This window comes from Jaculus jaculus, chromosome 11 (genome assembly GCF_020740685.1).
Source record: "Jaculus jaculus isolate mJacJac1 chromosome 11, mJacJac1.mat.Y.cur, whole genome shotgun sequence".
Taxonomy (NCBI): Eukaryota; Metazoa; Chordata; class Mammalia; order Rodentia; family Dipodidae; genus Jaculus; species Jaculus jaculus.
Genome location: NC_059112.1, coordinates 84,038,969 through 84,056,793, shown reverse-complemented (window position 1 = coordinate 84,056,793; position 17,825 = coordinate 84,038,969). Strand labels below are relative to the sequence as shown.

Genomic DNA, 17,825 nt, shown 5'->3' with positions numbered 1-17,825 from the left:
TCTCCTGAGGACAGGATCGCAGACTCCTAGAAGGAGATGGTGGTGGTGAGGTAGGAGCCAGGGTTGTTAGAAGTGCCCACCATATTGCCTTTTGGATTCCAATGTGTGAAGAAAATATGGCAAAGCAACTCTTCTTATTAGCCCCAGAGGCTGTCCTCTGACTTCCACACATACCTGACCACACAAACACAGAGAGAGGAAATCACAAAAGTATGCAGGATCCCAGATGCTGTGCTCTAAATGTCTTCCTACCTGCGACAACCAAATCAAGCTCATAAAACTAGATTCCCTCGCTCTGACAAATTACTCAAAGAATATCCGTCATCACCTAACATATAGAAACCTGCCATCTCTCTCTGATCTGCTTCACCTCTCCATGAATTTAGTGCAAAATTATGAATAGCTTCTATATTTACTCCATACATAACTTCTGTGCACAAATGTAGAGCATTGCAGGAAACTCTCCCTGAAGCTAACACAAGCACACATCTTCACCCCAGATAGGGCTTACATGATAAACCAAAATATGATTGCACCAAAACCAAGATTGGTGAACCAGTGAGTTACCGGGGGTTACTTACAGAGCAGGGCGGCCACAGGCTCACCAAAAAGCCCACTCCAGGAGATGTGAAGACTCATGGAAGCTGAGCCTCTTGGACCTCAATGTACAGCCTGCAGGCAGCTCAGATGGAGAGGCTGCAGCATACTACATGACTTGCTGGCCACTCAGTGAGAGAATCCCATCCCAAACAGTTGTTTTCTCTTTATATAACCTTAGGGCTGGATCCTATAACCATTTTCCAAGACTAGTTGACTTCTGGAGTCTCGTGAGCTTCCTTTCTACCCCCAGGAGGGAATGATTCAATTCAGAGGAAATTGCTACACTTCATGTTGTGATAAGGGCAGGGTGCCCAGGCTGAGTTTGGCTATTACCTCTAGATCATTTGTAAAGAACACACGCCTTGACACCAGAAGCCGGAAGTTTCAGTGGAAAAGTGTCACTGTGAAACTGCCTGTGAGGTTGAAGTGAATTCCACTTGCATAAGTGCTTCTGGGTACTGCTGGAATTCAGTGAAAGGATAGCTGTGAATGGCAGAGTTAGTCCCATCCACTCTATGTTTGCAGTCACCCAACTTATATGTCACATCGTCTATTTACCTGCATGTTAATATCCACTTTGAAATATTAAAACAGGTCTTTATCACTCCTTTCTACAATACCTATTCCCTATACTGCTTCTTAAATTGATTTTATTGAATGTATTCACATATGTCTTCTTCCTCATTTTTTATTTTCTTTATTGAATTGTCTCCAGGGCTTACTCTTCCTACCCATATGTGTGTGGGGAGGTGGATTAGAAGAGGGTAACAAGCATTCTTTGGCCCCAATTCATCTAAAGAGGGAATTTGATACAGGTTACTTGCTACAAAGGAAGGATTGGCATGGACCACTCCAACTGCAAAAATAGTGTCCTTTCAAAGGTGGCTTACTAATTTGTCTTTAATCCAATCGAAAAATCAATAAGAAGGCTAGCTGCAACTTCTGACCGAGACTGAAACCAGTAGGAAAACTACCAGTGCTGTGTCTGTTCTTCAGAGCAGGTGGTCAAATAAATATTCAGGAATTTGGAGGAAGCTGGCTGTTTTATAGAAGAAATTAGCAATTCTGAAGTGTTTATATTATGGAAATTGACAAATGTTACAATCCAGGCTTTGTTTGTTTGTTTGCTTGCTTGCTTGTAGAAGAGGTAGGTGCTAGCCAACCACTGACTATAATGTAATCTTACCAAACTTAACTGTCTGAGCCAGTGGTGACAAATTCATTCTGGGTTCTAAAACAAAGAAGCAATGAGATGAAAATTGGAGATTTATCAATATTTGCCACTAAACATCTCAGCACTGAACATTCCGCAGTTCTTGTCATGGACCTCCCTGAAATGAAATAGATATTTCTGTTTAATGTCAGCTGATGACACATTTGACAGGGCTTCTTCAGAGAGTTCTTGATAACTGTTGGCCATGCTGGTACAGACTTTTCCCAGCAGAGACAAAGACAACCGTTTTCACATCCAAGTGTGCACAATAGACAGCAAGCATCCTGGTTTCCTTGGTGGTTATAGCCCTCAGTATAAGGTATCCACCATGTTTTCCAAGACCCCTGAGACTCTGAACGTTAATATCTCAGAGTCTCCTCAGACATTAGCTTTCTGAAGAAATCACTATCTACAGCATTCATTGCATTCATTACCAGCCAGCTTCTTGGAGATTTGGGTAGTTGGTGTGAGGCTTTTGACAAACATATTATATGAAAACTCATTGACAAGGCCAACACCCCAAAGTGATTTCCTGTAGGGCGTGAAGCAGCCATGTTTCTGAGTTTGACAGGTACCTACCAAATGCATAAGAATGTTCATGATGTATGATGGTTTCTATTGATTGTGAACTTGACAGGTCCTAGAATCACCTATGAGGGATTACATAGATGAGGTCAGCCTCTGTGCATGACTGTGAGGGCTCATCTTAATGAGATTAATTAAGATGGGAAGACCCATTTTAGTGTGGGTGGCACCATTTCTTGAGCTGAGGTCCTGGATTGTATAAACAAGAAAGAGCTGGCTGAACAGCTGTATTCAGTGCTCTCTTCTTCCTTGCTGTGCTGAACGTGACCACATGTCATAAGATCCTGTCACCTGGAACTGTACGATGAAATAAACCCTTCCTCCTGTAAGCTGATTTTTGTCATGTATTTTTTCCTAGTGATGGGAGGTAATTGATATATGATGTGACCAAAGAGATCTACCAAATGTAATTCCAATGAAATGGACAGTTGGTTTCTCAACAAGATAGAGTATCTGCAAGCAGTCCTGGGAAAGAGAATTATCTAGGGTCATCTAAGCCTAACCATCTTTACTAAGTAATGGACTCCTACTAAACAGAACAGAAAGAATCCCAAGACAGCCCTATAAGAGCCCAGGCTCTAAGCAGAAAGAGGAAATGGTGCTCCCTGTGGCTGAAAGAATCAAGCAGGTTTTCATTAGGCAAATCCTTTTACAATTGTCCTTTCAGTAACATCATACTGGAAAGAGGAGCAAGAATATATACATGGTAGAAATAGAATAAAATTAGGACTATTTATCATTAATTTACCGGGATGTTGTTCACCATGGAGGTAACAACTGACATTGGCTAAATTGATGAAATCAAATTTTCTGTAACAAAATTCATCAAAATACCCTAATGACCACAGAAGAATGAGCAACTCGACAAAAACTTATCTGAAAGAACAACTAAACTAGCCTGCTAACTCTTTTTCTGTGCCTGTAAAAATATCTGTGTTGACAGAATGATCTTGCTCAAGTTTTCCTACTGCTCCCAATGCATATATATGTGCATTCATGTACACAAATATACTCCCATTTGGTACAACCTTCATAAGAAATGTTGTTAGAAAAATATACAGACATAAAACAAAAAGAAAACTAAGATTTCTTATTGTATAGCATACCTAATGACCCTCAACAAGATGAAGGGTGCAGTGTCTTTCATCCCCTTATGCTCAGTGATAAGCTAAGAGCCTGGACTGTACCATGCCCCTACACAGGGGATTTTGAACTCATGTAGCTAGCTTTGTAGTATGCAGCGGTATGTGGTGGTTAAACATCTTAGTTTCATCAGTAAGGATACATACACTACATTAAATGTTAAGTAGAACCCTTGTTGAAAGCTAAGTGGAAATGTGTACATGGTACTGCAAACCATGTGATAGTATGTTGTCTCCCACAATGATGATCCACATAGGTAAAAACAAAACAAAATATGACATTGTTATGAGTGTTTAGTTAACACACTGTGTGTGAAGAAGCACACTGCAGGTAAAAATAAAGGGCAAATGCAATAAAGCCTCTTTATCCACCATCAATGCAGAATTAGCTGGGTAAATACTTGAACTCCAGCAGTGATAACACACTCAACAGCTTGAAAAGCCCAGGTGGATTATGTATGCAGCCACATCATAAGTCCAATTCCAAGACAAGAAGGTAAACTACAGGACTAGGGGTGTGGCGTAATGTTAAAGGTGTTTGCAAAGCCTGTTAGTCCAGGTTCAATTCCCTTGCACCCATGTTAAATTAGAAGCAAAAAGTGGCAAGCGGCACATACATCTGGCATTCATTTACTGTAGCAGCAAGACCCTGGCATGCCCATACACACACACACACACACACACACACACACAATACGTTTAAAATGTTTTCTATTTATTTGCAAGCAGAGAGTCAGAGAGAGAATGGATGTACTAGGGCCTCCAACTGCTGAAAATGAACTCCTGATGCTTGTGCCTCTGTAAATCTGGCTTTATGTGGGTACCAGGGAATTGAACTCATGTTATAACACTTTGCAGGTAAATGCCTTAGCCACTGAGTCATCCCTCCAGCCTCACAAATAAAGTTTTAAACTGTAATATGCAAGGCTGTCCATGTGTAACAAAAACTTATATGCATTGAATCCCAGAAATTGAGATGTAGAGAAAGAAGATCATTTTTCTAGACCAGAGTGGGCCATATATATTTAGACTGAATACCACTAACCAGAGTAACCATAGAAATTACCTTTCAAATTATCAGCACTAGAGATAAATAAAATACATACTTCTAGAAATGACTTCAGGAAACCATGCAGGACTGCTATGAACACATTAGTGATGTGGCCACCCTCATTCCCACATCCCCTTACAAACAGAATGGCCACTACTCAAGTCCATTCTTGGGACTGTAGAGGAACAAAACTGTGCGCTTAGAGTTTTGACTCTGATGTGCCTTGGAGAGTTTCTTATTTGGTCCTTCCCATTTAGTGTTCTATGAGCTTATTATATCTGGATGAGCCTCTCTTTTGCAAAGTTAGAAAGATTTTCTTCAATAATTTTGTTGAATGTTTTCTGTGCCTTTGGCCTGGAATTCTTTCCTTTCTGTTATACACATGATCCAGATGTTTGGTCATTTTAGGATATTCCACAATCCCCTCATATTCTGTTTGCTTGAGTTTTTGAACTTATCAAAGCTTTTGGACTCCTGGTCAATTTCTTCTGCTTTACTTCCCGTTCAGAAGTTCTGTCCTCCACAAGATCAACTCTGTTAGCGAAGCCTTCTAGAGAGGTGTTTTAAATCTTTACTTGATTTTTGTTGCATTTTTCTGCATCATATCCATCTCTTTGTTGAATTCTTTTTCAGGTTGACTTTTTATTTTGTTGATGCTTCCTGGAATTCAGTTTTGCATGTTATCATGTCTTCATTAAACTTGATCGGCTGGTTATTGATATCCTCTATTTGAATACGCACCTTCAATTCATTTATCTCTCTTTTAAGGTCTCTCTGATTTTCCTCAATTATATTAAGCCTAGTGTTGAAGGCTGTGTGCATTTCATTTATGTAATTGTTGCTTTTTTGATGATTTGCTTCCAGTTCAGCAGTTTGCTTGGTCAGGATAACATAGCTTATTATGTTTTCATTTTGGGATTCAATTTCTGTTGTTTCCTCTATGTTTTCATTGGAGACTTCCACTGTGGAACTAGTCAACCTCTTGGAGATCTCTTTTTGTTGTCTTTCATTGTTTATTTTGTATTGGGTTCTACCCATCTCAGGATTAAAGTCTTGTTTCATAAAGAAAGAAAGTATTTGCCCTAGTAGGATCTTAAGTGAGTGTTCTTTTTTGGTTTGAACTGGATTCTAGTGGGATGTGGTTATAACTGCAGATGCACAGTTGTGGAGGTTGCAAGTATGCCAGCAGCTCTGGGCTGGTAGCTGATAGGAGAGCTGTATTGGATGTCCAGAATCTTTTCATCCCCTGATCAAAGCTGTGCCACGCCTATGTGGCTCAGAAGAAGTAATACTTGCCCCTGTACCCCCACTGTACCTCAACTGAACAGGTTGTAGAGGTGCACTGATACCCCCTGGCAGGCACTTGCCAGATACTCCTGTGCTCCTGGTCTGGGGTAGAAGCAAGGAGGAGGGTCACCTGTCTGAAGATGCAGACAAAGGGTTGAGAAAGGATTAAGGGAAGGATGGAGCCAGGTTCCATGGACCATGCCTGACCATGGGTCCCCAGGAGGTGTCTGGTGTGGGAGCGTGGATCTATGGAAGTGACTGGGGCAAGAATATATGAATGTAGAGACATGGTTTGGCACCAATCCATGGTTACTACCAAGGCCAACTGCCAGTTCACCTGTATCTACCTGCCCCCAGTGAGCAGGCTTTCCCCATGACTGGCTGCCCCAGTGAGAACTTCTCTAGCCCTCTGCCCCCAATGAGCACTTCCCTGGTACCTAGCCACCCTTAGCCTACAGGCTTCCCCTGGAGCTTACTGACCCCAGTGAGAAAGCTTTCCCCACCAGCTCTTTAATCCTAGTGAACAGGCTTTCCCTGGTATCTACCTGCCCTCAGGAAGCACTTCCCAAGTGTCTCCCTGCCAGGCCCCACCCCTGGGAGCAGACTCTTCCAGCATCTAACTCTGTGGCTGAATTCCATTGGGTACATATGTACTACATTTTCATTGCTAAATATTCAATTGGTGGAACTCTAGGCTGGTTCTTTATCTTAGCTATTGTGAATAGTGTAGCAATAAGCATAGATGTTCCAGTTTCTTTATGATGTGATGGATTGGAAACCTTTAGAGGTACAGTTGGATTAGACAGTAGATTACTTTAGTTTTTTGAGGAACCTCCATACTGAATTCCATAGTGACTTCACCAGTTTATATTCCCACCAACAGTATAGTAAGGTTTCTCTTTCTTCATATCTTTACCAGTTTTTTATCATTTAACTCTTTTTTTTCTTTTTCTTTTTTTTTTTTTTTTTTTTGCTTTTGGGATGTGTGTTCAGTGTATGTGTGTGTCAGAGAGAGAAAGAGAGAGAGGGGATATACGCTGTATAACCTAACCTGTATATACCTGTATAACCCTGTATATACTGTGTAGCATCTCACTCACCTGCTGTGGCCAGAGCAGAACATCAGGTGTCTCACTACATTGCTCTTCTATTTGTTATCTCTCTTCTCTTTTTTTAAATTAAGTGTATGCTTTGTATGGACACATCATGTGGCGTTACCTTCATTTTCCTTCTCCCTAACCCCATTCCACTAAGGTCCCTCCTCACTGGGATTGCTGGTATTCACCATGGTAATGTAGTTTCTGAGTTTTGAGAACAGCCGTCAGTCATTGGGGGTGGGCAATGTCCCTGGATATGCCCTCCTCACCTGTGGCACTTACAATCTTTCTGCCCCCCTCTTCCACAAAATTCCCTGAGCCATGGTGGGTGTATTTTAAGTCTTCTTCAGTGCTGAGCTCTCAGGAGCTTCTGGATCTCTGCTTTAGTATGTTTTGAGTGTCCTCCATGTCTGTCTCCTTCACTCTGGCACAGGTGGTCAGGCTCGCTGTGGAAGCAGCGCTCTTGCTCATCTCACCAGTCCCTCTGTGGTTTCACCTGCTCCCTGACTATTGTGTGAGGGGTGGTTTATCTCAGTTTTTGCTACCTTCTGAAAAAGCAAAACAGATCTTTCCATGGAGAATAAGGTCATCATAGGTTAAATAGGATAAGCATTGTCAGTTTAGAGAGATTTTTATGGATGTAGCCCCTCATGCTTCACTGCAGAGAAATTTTCTCAACCATGTTCATAGCTGCTCAATTCATAATAGCTAAGAACCTTAATCAACCCAGGTGCCCATCATTGGACAAATGAATAATGAAGATGTACATTTACACAGTAGAATTCTACTCAGCAATAAGGAAAAATGGTGTAATGGAATTTGTAGGAGAATGGATGGATGAGGAGCAGATCATACTCTGAACTTGTACAAACACAGAAAGACAAATGCTGCATATTCTCCCTCATCTGTGGTTTCTACCCTGGAACAGCTTGAGTTGCTGGCATACCTGACAGGCAACTTGAGGGTCAGATAATAGAGATGGAAGAGTTTGGGGTAGGGGAGTGTAAGGTTGGAGGGAGATATACACAAAACTAAACCCAAAATGAACTGGCACCATAAAAACATTTATCCTGAATAGTAGACTAAAAGATATAACTCTAAGCAGGAATATGGGGACATCATCTGATAAGATGGGCCCAGGAAAGGATGGGATGAAGACTAACCCTAAAACATTTGGCTTTGTCCTGTAACACCCAGTACCAGAAATCAGTTACATCCCACATTGAGCTATTGACCAGAGAGACCTATGAAGTTCCCACAACAAGATAGGCTGTGCCAAAGCACTTGATTACCTGCTGGAGATAAAAGGTAAGACCCTTTTGCTGAAGATACCACATGCTGCTGACACAGCCCACCAAGAGATTCAGCTGGAATCCAGAAGGGAGTCAGTTCCCAGATGATTAGCACATATAGTGCCAGAAAGAGCTACATGAGCTGCTGGGGGAAAGTGGCCAACAACTTTGTGAGAAAGCAGGGGACAAAGCTATTCAAAAGCAACCAGACTGACAAGACCTACACACTGTGCAGTGGTGACACCCAACTTTGATTGGCAAGTAGTGGCTTTCTTATTGGCTAAGAGATCTTCTCAGTGGAAAGAAACCCATACCTAGAGCTGGGAACCAAGTCAGAATCCTATGGGGACCAAGATGATGGTTTCCAATGACAAGTTCTTCTATCTATTCTTATTTGAGCTGGAGTCTCGTACTGATTCTAGGACTGGAGTTACAGATATATATGGAAAATCACAGCAGTTTATGTGTTTATGTGTTTGATTGGCATTTCTCTGAGGGCTAAGAATGTTGAACACTTAAAAATTTACCATTTGTATTTCCTTTGAAAAGTGTGTAAGTAGTTTTGTCCACTTGTGATTGTATGATTTGATTTTCCATGTTTAGTTTTAGAGGTCTTATGGATTCTAGATAGTAGTATACTGTCTGATATATAGTTGGCAAAGACTTTGAGTCTAAGCATCAAGATAGCCTAGAGCTATTCATCTTTTGCCAAGCAGTATGCCTCTCTTAAGTAATAATATTTTAAGATGCATTCGTCCATAATTACCCTCACCAACAGGGTAGATAGTAGAGGTTATCAGAGGATGGAGTTGATGGCTTTCATGAGAGCCAGAGGTAACATGAAGTTGTATTAGTCAGTGTTCTGTAGAGGATCAGAATTGCTAGAATGAATTATATAAAAAAAGGGTATTTATTGGGTTAGCTTACAGTAGTCCAATAGCAGTTGCAGGCCCAAGAATCAAGGAACCCGGTAGCTGCTCAGTCCACGTGGCCAGATGCCTCAGCAGTCCCAATCCAGCACTAAAGGCCTGGAGACTTCCTGAGGATCTGCTGGTTTTCAATCCACCCTGTTCTTCAGTTGACTGGTCTTCAGTCTGCACTGGTCTTTCGTCCATGCTGGAAGACAGCAGGCAGCAATGACAGCCAAGTGGAAGGAAGGAAAGGAGAGAGAAAGGGAGGGAGGGAGGGAGGGGCTCTTTTCACACAGAGCTTCCTTATATAAAGTCCTCCTCTGAGATGGGCCACTCATTCTGGGGAAAGGGCTCACTTTGGGGGAAGGACTTCCTCCTTCAGTTAATCCTTCCTGGAAGCAACCCAGGAGACCCACCAAAAAGGGATTTCTGTGGATTACTAATCAGATCAAGTTGGCAACACCGTCACAAGTCCACCCCTTGTCAACGTGACACCAAACTATATCTCCTTATATCATACTTAATTTCCAAATGAAAATAGCAACAAGCTCATAATTCCGCCTAACATGGTATAACTATCCCATGTACAACTAGAAAAGCAAACACTTCCCCCAACACAAACAAAGTTCCTTAAGGAATGCTTAGTCTCTAATATAATAGGTCTAATATAAATTCAACAGTTAGCTAATGATATAATCTTAACATTGTTATAGATAGGTACAAACACTCTGTATCAAGTTAGGACAGAAACATTGCAAGTACAGTCCTCGTTTCTATAAGTAGTCATGTGGCCTTAGCTGGTATTGGTAACTACCTTCTACTACCCATTTTGTATTTCCTCCACCTTCAGCAAGCACCTCAGCATGTCTTGGTTCTTTACTGTTGCAGTCAGGTTCACATTGCTGGTAGAAATCCCAATCAAGAGCAGATTGTGGGAAAAATCAGGTTTATTTTAGCTTACAGGTTCAAGGGGAAGCTCCACAATGGCAGGGGAAAATGAGGGTGAGAGCAGAGGTTGGACATCAGCCCCTGGCCCACATAAGGTGGACAACAGGAACAAGAGAGTGTGCCCAACACTGGCAAAGGAAAATGGCTATAAAACTCATAAGCCCGCCCCCAACAATATTCTGCCTCCAGGAGGCTTTGATTTCCAATTGCCATCAGCTGGGGAGACTAGCATTCAGAACACCAAAGTTTCAGAAGTATTATTTAATTTTTCTTTCCTCTTTTGTCCTCCTTCTCCTCCTCTTTCTTCTTATTCTTTTCTTCAAAGTTTATCCTACTGGAAAAATGCATATCTAAATCAAAATCTGCCAAAAGAGAGTTCCAGAAATAAACTGAAGTGTTGAGAAGCCAGTACTCGAAAGCAGTAACGTTTCTGTGGATAAGCAATGGCTCAGGCACAGTGTCACCACAGCAAGCAGGAAGAGACTGCATCAGCTTTCTCAGTGTCATGGAACACTGTGATTTTCAGTGAGATTATTATGTAGCTTGCAAAGGAGGAGAATATTCTGACAGGTAGACTCCAGACAAGTGATTCTGAAGAGATGATGGTAGTGTTGGGAGTTTATTTGAACCTAGCTCTCATTCAATTCAAAGTGTAAAACCCATTCATTTGCCACACAAGGTGTTAGAAATATAGCTGATTTCAAAGCTCAAATTAGTTCTTATTTATTCCTAGAAATAGGGTAAATGGAACCTGAAGGGTAATTTGTATTCATAAACTGCTGTAAGGACCGTTTTACTCTTTGTTGAGGACATTTTACCATTGCTAGGGAAGATCATGTGGTCTGAAATTAATCATAGGAAATATGTTGGAAGACCACATGAAAGAAGGTGAACATAATTCCACTATCAAGTGACTTTCCTGCTGTTGTGTATCACAGGGCTACATGAACCATATCCTGAGTATTGCCAAAATGTTTCACTTGGAGCTGAGTGTGGTGGTTCATGCCTTTAATCCCAGCACTTGAGAGGCAGGGGCAGGAGGATCACCATGAGTCTAAGGCCACCCTAAGACTACATAGTGAATTCCAGGTCAGCCTGGGCTAGAGTGAGACCCTATCATGAAAAAAAAAAAAAAAGTTTCACTTTGTGTATAGTTTCTAAACTTACTTGAATAGGGACAGATTTCATCATTTCCATGGTATAAGTCAGAAATCTTGCTTTTCAACCAAAATTCCTTCAGTCTTCATATACAGAATACAGGTGCCTTGATTGTGATTTCAAACAGAAATGTGAAGCTTAAAATATAGTAAAACTATAGATTCATTCTTTAGGCCAGTTCTTTTGTCTTAAGTATTTAAAAAGACAGAATTGTCTATGTCTATTTTTTAATATTTTTATATATGTTTGGGTATGTATAGAGGCCAGAGGGCAACCTCACATGCCATCCCAAGTAATGTTGTTCATGTTTTGTGAGATAGGGTCTCTCATTGGCCTGGAGCTCTCCTAGTAGGCTAGACTAGCTGGCCAGTAAAGCCCAGGGATCCACTTGATTCTGCTTTCCTAGAATTGGGATTACAGGTGTACACCATCACACCCACATTTTACATGGGCATTTGAGATCCAACTCAGGTCCTCAGTATTGCAAAGCAAACACTTTATTGAAGGTACTATTTCTCCAGTCCCATAAATGGATAATCTTGTAATCTTTGAGATAGCAGGTAGAAGCCAGACGTGGTGGTCCACACCTTTAGTTCCAGCACTTGAGAGATTGAAATAGGATCCCTATAAGTTTGAGGCCAGGCTGGGGCTAAAGAGTGAGTTTCAGGTCAGCCTGAGCTAGAATGAGTCCTTGCCTCAAAAGAAATGGAAGAAAAATAAAAGATAACAGGTAGATAAAGAAAGCCGGCTGGGCTGGAGAGATGGCTCAGAGATTAAGGCACTTGCCTTTGAAGCCTAAAATTCAGGTTTGATTCCCCAGTACCCATTTAAAGGCAGATGCACAAAGAGGCACTTACATCTGGAGTTCAATTGCAGCTGCTGGGGGCCCTAGTGTGCCCACTCTGTCTGTCCGTCTCTTCTCTCCATCTTTCTCTACTTGCAAATAAATAAATAAATAAATAAAATTTTTAAAAAGAAAGAAAAGCTGGCTGCCTTCAATGCTGGGCTTTTTGGTCGTGTTCCATAGTATAAGCAAATTACTATTATAGCAATACATATTCTTTTCTATAAATGTATAGAAAGATCCTTTTGAAAGCCAAGACTGTAAATAAGGCATCCACAGTTTACCAGAGGAAACAAAACATATTGACTTTGTAAATTTTTCCCTTTTCATTGACATTTGTAATGATAATTATTTTCGCTCCTTTTTGCTATTGAAAGCCATACTATGAATTTCTGTTATTGCTGGGCATTTCTCAAATAACATAAACACAACACTCTTGGACTGTGTATACTTCCTACAAGTACTGGCCTCAAACACTGTTTCAGAGTACAGTGAAAGATTTTTTTCTATACATTTAGCCTTGAATCTTCATGAAGAAACACTGGACTAGGATGTGAAGATGGCCCAGTGGTTAAAGTGCTTACTTGCAAAGTCTGAGGGCTTCAGTTCCGCAGTACTCACATCAGCCTAACGTGAAAAAATGGTACAAGTGTTTAGTGGTCATTTGCAACAGCAAGAGGTTCTGATGTACCAATGCAACACACACACTTCTGTAAAAAATAAAATTTAATTTTAAAAAAACTGGGGGTAAGCAATAAAAGCTAATAAATCATGGAACACCACAGAATATCATGGGGTTTTTGTTTGTTTATTTTCACTGAGGATTTTTGTACATATGTATTGTATTTTTAATTTTTAAAATTTATTTATGAGAGAGAGAGAGGAGAGAGAGGAAGCATCTGACAGAAACACAATGGGCATGCCACAGGGCTTTGAGCCACTAAACATGAACTCCAGACATATTTGATACTTTGTACATCTGGTTTATGTGGGTACTGGGGAATCAAACCTGGATCCTTAGGCTTCATAGGCAAGTGACTTAACCACTAAGTAATATCTCTAGTTCCATGTAATGTATTTCAATCATAATACCCTCCTATTACTTTATTTTGTGCCTCCTCCCAATCCCCTTTCCAGGAACCCTCTCTTCTCAACTAATCTATTTTGAATCCAAACTATCATGTGTTAAATGTGAAGAACTTATGATGTCTTCTGAGCACTCCCCTCTTCAATCAGATGTCCATTTGATTCCACATTTTCTACAGAAATGAAAAGGAGAGAACCAACTAAACAGAAACATAGTTTAACCCAATAGGGCTAAGCTTAACTCTTAAAAGCACTGTGATATTTTTTATTAGTTATGTACATAATGTCTATGCAGCCATGTTGGTACCATCATTAACCTCCTCCCTGTCCTACCCCCTCCAAAGGGACCCTCCTTGTTGGGGAATGTGGGTCGTGCTTTGTGGGGTTAGCCATCAGTTGTGGGGAAGAGGCAATGTCTCTGTGCATAATATCCCAGCCTGTGGCTCTAACAATCTTTCCACCCCCTCTTCCACGAATTTCCCTTAGCCATGTTGGGTTTGTTTTAGGTCTATTCAGATATGAGGTCTTGGGAGCCTCTGTGTCTCTGGATATCTGGTTTTGTAGGAGCTGAGTGATCTCTTTGTCTATTTCCTTCACCCTTGTGCTGGTACAGGTTCACCAAGAAAGCAGCACTCTTGCTCATTTCCCCAATTATTCTATCATTTCAGCTAGGGCCCTGGTGAGATGTGATGGACTGATTCTCTCCTCAAGTTCTGCATCCATCTGAAAAAGAGAAGCAGATTCTCCAATGAGGAGTAAAGTCGGCACCAGATAAATAGGATAGCCATTATTATTTTAGAGAGAACTTAATAGGTATAGGCCTTCTTGTAGCCCATGATTGGTGGGAGCTTGATATTGGAGAGCAGGCTTTTTTTTTTTTTTTAATATGGTTCTAACTTGTTTTCCAGTTCCAGCTATGGATTCTGTTCCACTGATCAGATCCTTTAGCCAAATCAAGAGCGGTTGGTTACCCACCATGGATGTGTGCCACTATTGGGCTTGTGTGAGCATCACATCAGGTTCCTTGCTGCTAAGTAAATTAAACCAAGAGTTTCTTGAACAGATGTTGGTCATTTTTCTGTAGTCACTCATGTAGAACCTTCTGGCACTGGACAACCTAACTGTGTGGGGACTGACTCACTTCCAGATTCCAGCCAGATCTCTCTGTGTTCCATACCAACAACATATGGTGTCTTCAGCAGTAGGGTCTTACCATTAACTTTTGGTAAGTCATCAAAAACTCTGACAGAAGTCTTTCTTCTTTTGGGAAACCTTGCAGGTCTCTCTGATCAACAGCTCATTGTGTTGGATGTTAACCACATGCTGGTACTGGGAGTTACAGGCCAGCACCAAGGAAAAGAAGGAAGAAAAACATAGGAAGAAAAAAGATACATAATATAAAAGAGATAGAAGGAAGAGACAGGGAGAAACAGGAAAAGATTAAGGTTAGTCTTCATCATACCTTTTACAGGACCCTGTGATTCAGGTGTTTCCTCTAAGGACCTGATGAAGGTTCAACCATTTAGTCTGTCTTTTAGGATGTAGAATTCTATGGTACCATTGCCATTTGGGTCCAGATTTGTGTCACACCCCCACACTTACCTCCCCTCCTGCCACATACTCCCTTATCTTGTCCTCAAGATGCTTATTGGGTATGTCAGCATCTCAGGCAGATTCAGGTTAAGAGCCAAAGATGAGTGAGACCGTGCAACGATTATCTTTCTGTGTCTGGGTGAGTTCACTGAGAATGATCTGTTCCAGGTTCAACCATTGTTCTTTAAATTTCATTGTGTAATTTTTCCTTATTACTATGTATAATTCCATCATGTAGATATACCAAATCTTGTTTAAACGTTCATCTACTGATGATACATCTGGGTTGATTCCAGCTCTTAGCTCTTTTTAATTGAGCAGTGATAAACATGGTTGAGCAAAGCTGTCTGAACTGAAGTGTGGAGCTTTTAAAGTAAATTCCCAGTAAGAGAATAAGTGGTTCTGTTGGTAAATCTATGGTCAACCTTTATAGGAGTCTCCATAATGCTTTCCATAGTGTTTGTACCATCTTACACTCCCACCAACAGTGAATGAGGGTTCCTATCATTGCCATAATTTGTTTTCATTTGATTTGTTTAATGTTTGCAATCCTTACTGGGGTAAGGTGGAATCTCATAGTTGTGCTAATTTGCATTTTCCTGATGATTGGAGATGTTGAACATTTTGTTTTTTTATTTTTTTATTAATTAGTTTTGTATTCAGCAAATACAGTCAGTTTGGTACCATTATTAGGCTCATCCATGACCTATCCCCTCCCCGTGGCCCCTCCTTGTTGTGGTATATGGGTCATGCATTGTGGAGTTAGCCCACAGTTGTGGGTAGGATAAATGTCTCTGCATATCATGACCTAGCATGTGGCTCTGACATTCTTTCTGCCCCCTCTTCCATATAATTTCCCTGAGCCATGTTGGGTTCATTTTTGGTCTGCTTCAGTGATGAGGTGTTGGGGCTCTGGGTCTCTGGCTCTCTGATTTGGTAGGAGTTGATTTTTCTTTGTATTGATCTCCTACACCCTTGTGCTGGTATCCGGTTCATCAGGAAAACAGCACCCTTGCTTGTTTTGCCAATTTTTCTTAGTTTCAGCTAGGGCCCTTATGAGGTATGATGGGGTGGCTCTCTCCTTAGGATCTACATCTGTCTGAAAAAGAGAAGAAGATTCTCCAACGGAGAGTAAGTTAGCACAAGGACAAATGAGATAACCCTTACTTTTTTATAGAGAATTTAATAGGTGTAGGCCCTCTTGTAGCCCATGATTGATGGTAGCTTGATAATGGACAGTGGGCTTATGTTTGGATATGGTTATGACTTGCTTCCCAGCTCCAGCTATGGGTCCCATACCACTGAGTTAGCCAAATCAAGAGCAGTTGGTTCCCCACCATGGCTGTGTGCCACTATTGCACTTGTGTGGGCATCACAGCAGGTTATTTGCTGCAGAGTTGCTTGGGCAGATATTGGTCATTTTTCCCCAGTTGCCCATGTAACACCTTCTGGCACTAGACATGCTGACTGTCTGTGGACTGACTCTCTTCCAACTTCCAGCCATGCAATTCCATTTTATCTGTCAACCACATAAGGTATCTTCAGAAATAGGGTCTTACCACTAACCTTTGGTGGGTCACCAGGTACTCTGACAGAAATCTGTCATTCTTTTTGGAAACCTTGTAGGTCTCTCTGATCAAAAGCTCGTTGTGGATGATAGCCACATGCTGGTCCTGGGAGTTACAGGTCAGTGCCCACTAAGAAAAGGAGGAAAGACTTCCGGTTAAGATGCTGGCATAGGTATCATGCCAAAGCAGCCAGGAGGAAAAAAGACCAAAAACACTCAGCAAAATACACACTTTTACTAAAAAGTGAGGTGTATAGGAAATTGAAGCAGCAGCGGAGAAGTAAAAGAGATCCAGAGCATCCAGAGCCCACACAGGCCAGCAATAGCGGCCCCAGCAGCTCCGCCAACCACAGCGGCACACCAGAAAACCGCCAGGCTCGGCTCCAGCTGCAGGAAAAGCGAGGTGAGGGGAGCTTCCACCCACACTGTAGCTCTCTTAAACTCAAGAAACAATGAAGGGAGCGCGGCAGTGAGCAACGGAGGAGCAGACCACGAGATAGAAGAACACGTGGAACAGCAAGAGAACTAGAGCAGCTGCAGCTCCCTCCCCTCCCCCACTGCCTGAGCCCAGCTCCAACGAACAGAGCAGCAGTCCCGGACCCGGCCATGCCAACTTGAGCCGACAGCAGGACCCAAGCAGGAGCAGAGTCCAGCAGCAACATCAGTGGCCCCAGCAGCAGCAGATACAGTAGGGGCAGAAGGGGCGTACCCAGCAGCAGCAGACCCAGTAGCAGCAGCTTCAGCAGCAGCAGTGGCTCCAGAAGTGGCAGCTATAGCAGCAGCAGCAGAGGCAGTAGCAGCGGTGGACCCAGCAGCAGCAGCTTCAGCAGCAGCAGTGACAGACCCAGCAGAGGCAGCTTTACCAGCAGCAGTTCCAGCAGTGGGTGTGCTGATCTGCAGGGCCACAGTTACCAGGCTCGGTGCCCCACAAGAGAAGCAAGTGCCAAGCTCCAAAAATCAGAACAGCAGCCCGACGACCCAGGCAGCAACTTGACTGAGACCAAAATCATCCAAGGTAACTGGGATTGCACCAGGGAAGGGTTTCACTTGGTCACAAGCTGACTTGGATCCCTCAACAGACCAGAAATCTTAACCTCTTTGTTGATAGAGGATGTGGTTGTTATAATAACTACTCTTGAATACATACTTGGGGCTGCTTTTGATTGAATGTGTACAGTGTTTAGTTCAATTTTAGAATCTACCTGTATTTTATTCCACTCAGCCTACTTGAATACGCCCATAGCAGGGAAACTCAGCCCCTAGGAACACCTTTGTAGATACTATGAGAGTCTTAAGAACCACACCTAACACCTTAAGCTCCTACCCTGAAAATATATAACATCAAATCAATTGATACAGCTAAGAATACCCAGCTAGCTAGAAAATCCAAGCATTAACTTAATCCAAGATACAGAAATATATACATTACAACACAAGAAACACTAAAAAGC

At 41.9% G+C, this 17,825-nt stretch overlaps 1 protein-coding gene across 2 annotated transcripts in view; it reads left to right on the top strand.

Annotated features, from left to right (window-relative positions):
- Spata16 (spermatogenesis associated 16) overlaps positions 1 to 17,825 on the top strand; it is a 333,223-nt gene that overhangs the window by 164,146 nt on the left and 151,252 nt on the right. The gene's annotated exons all lie outside the window — the stretch shown is intronic.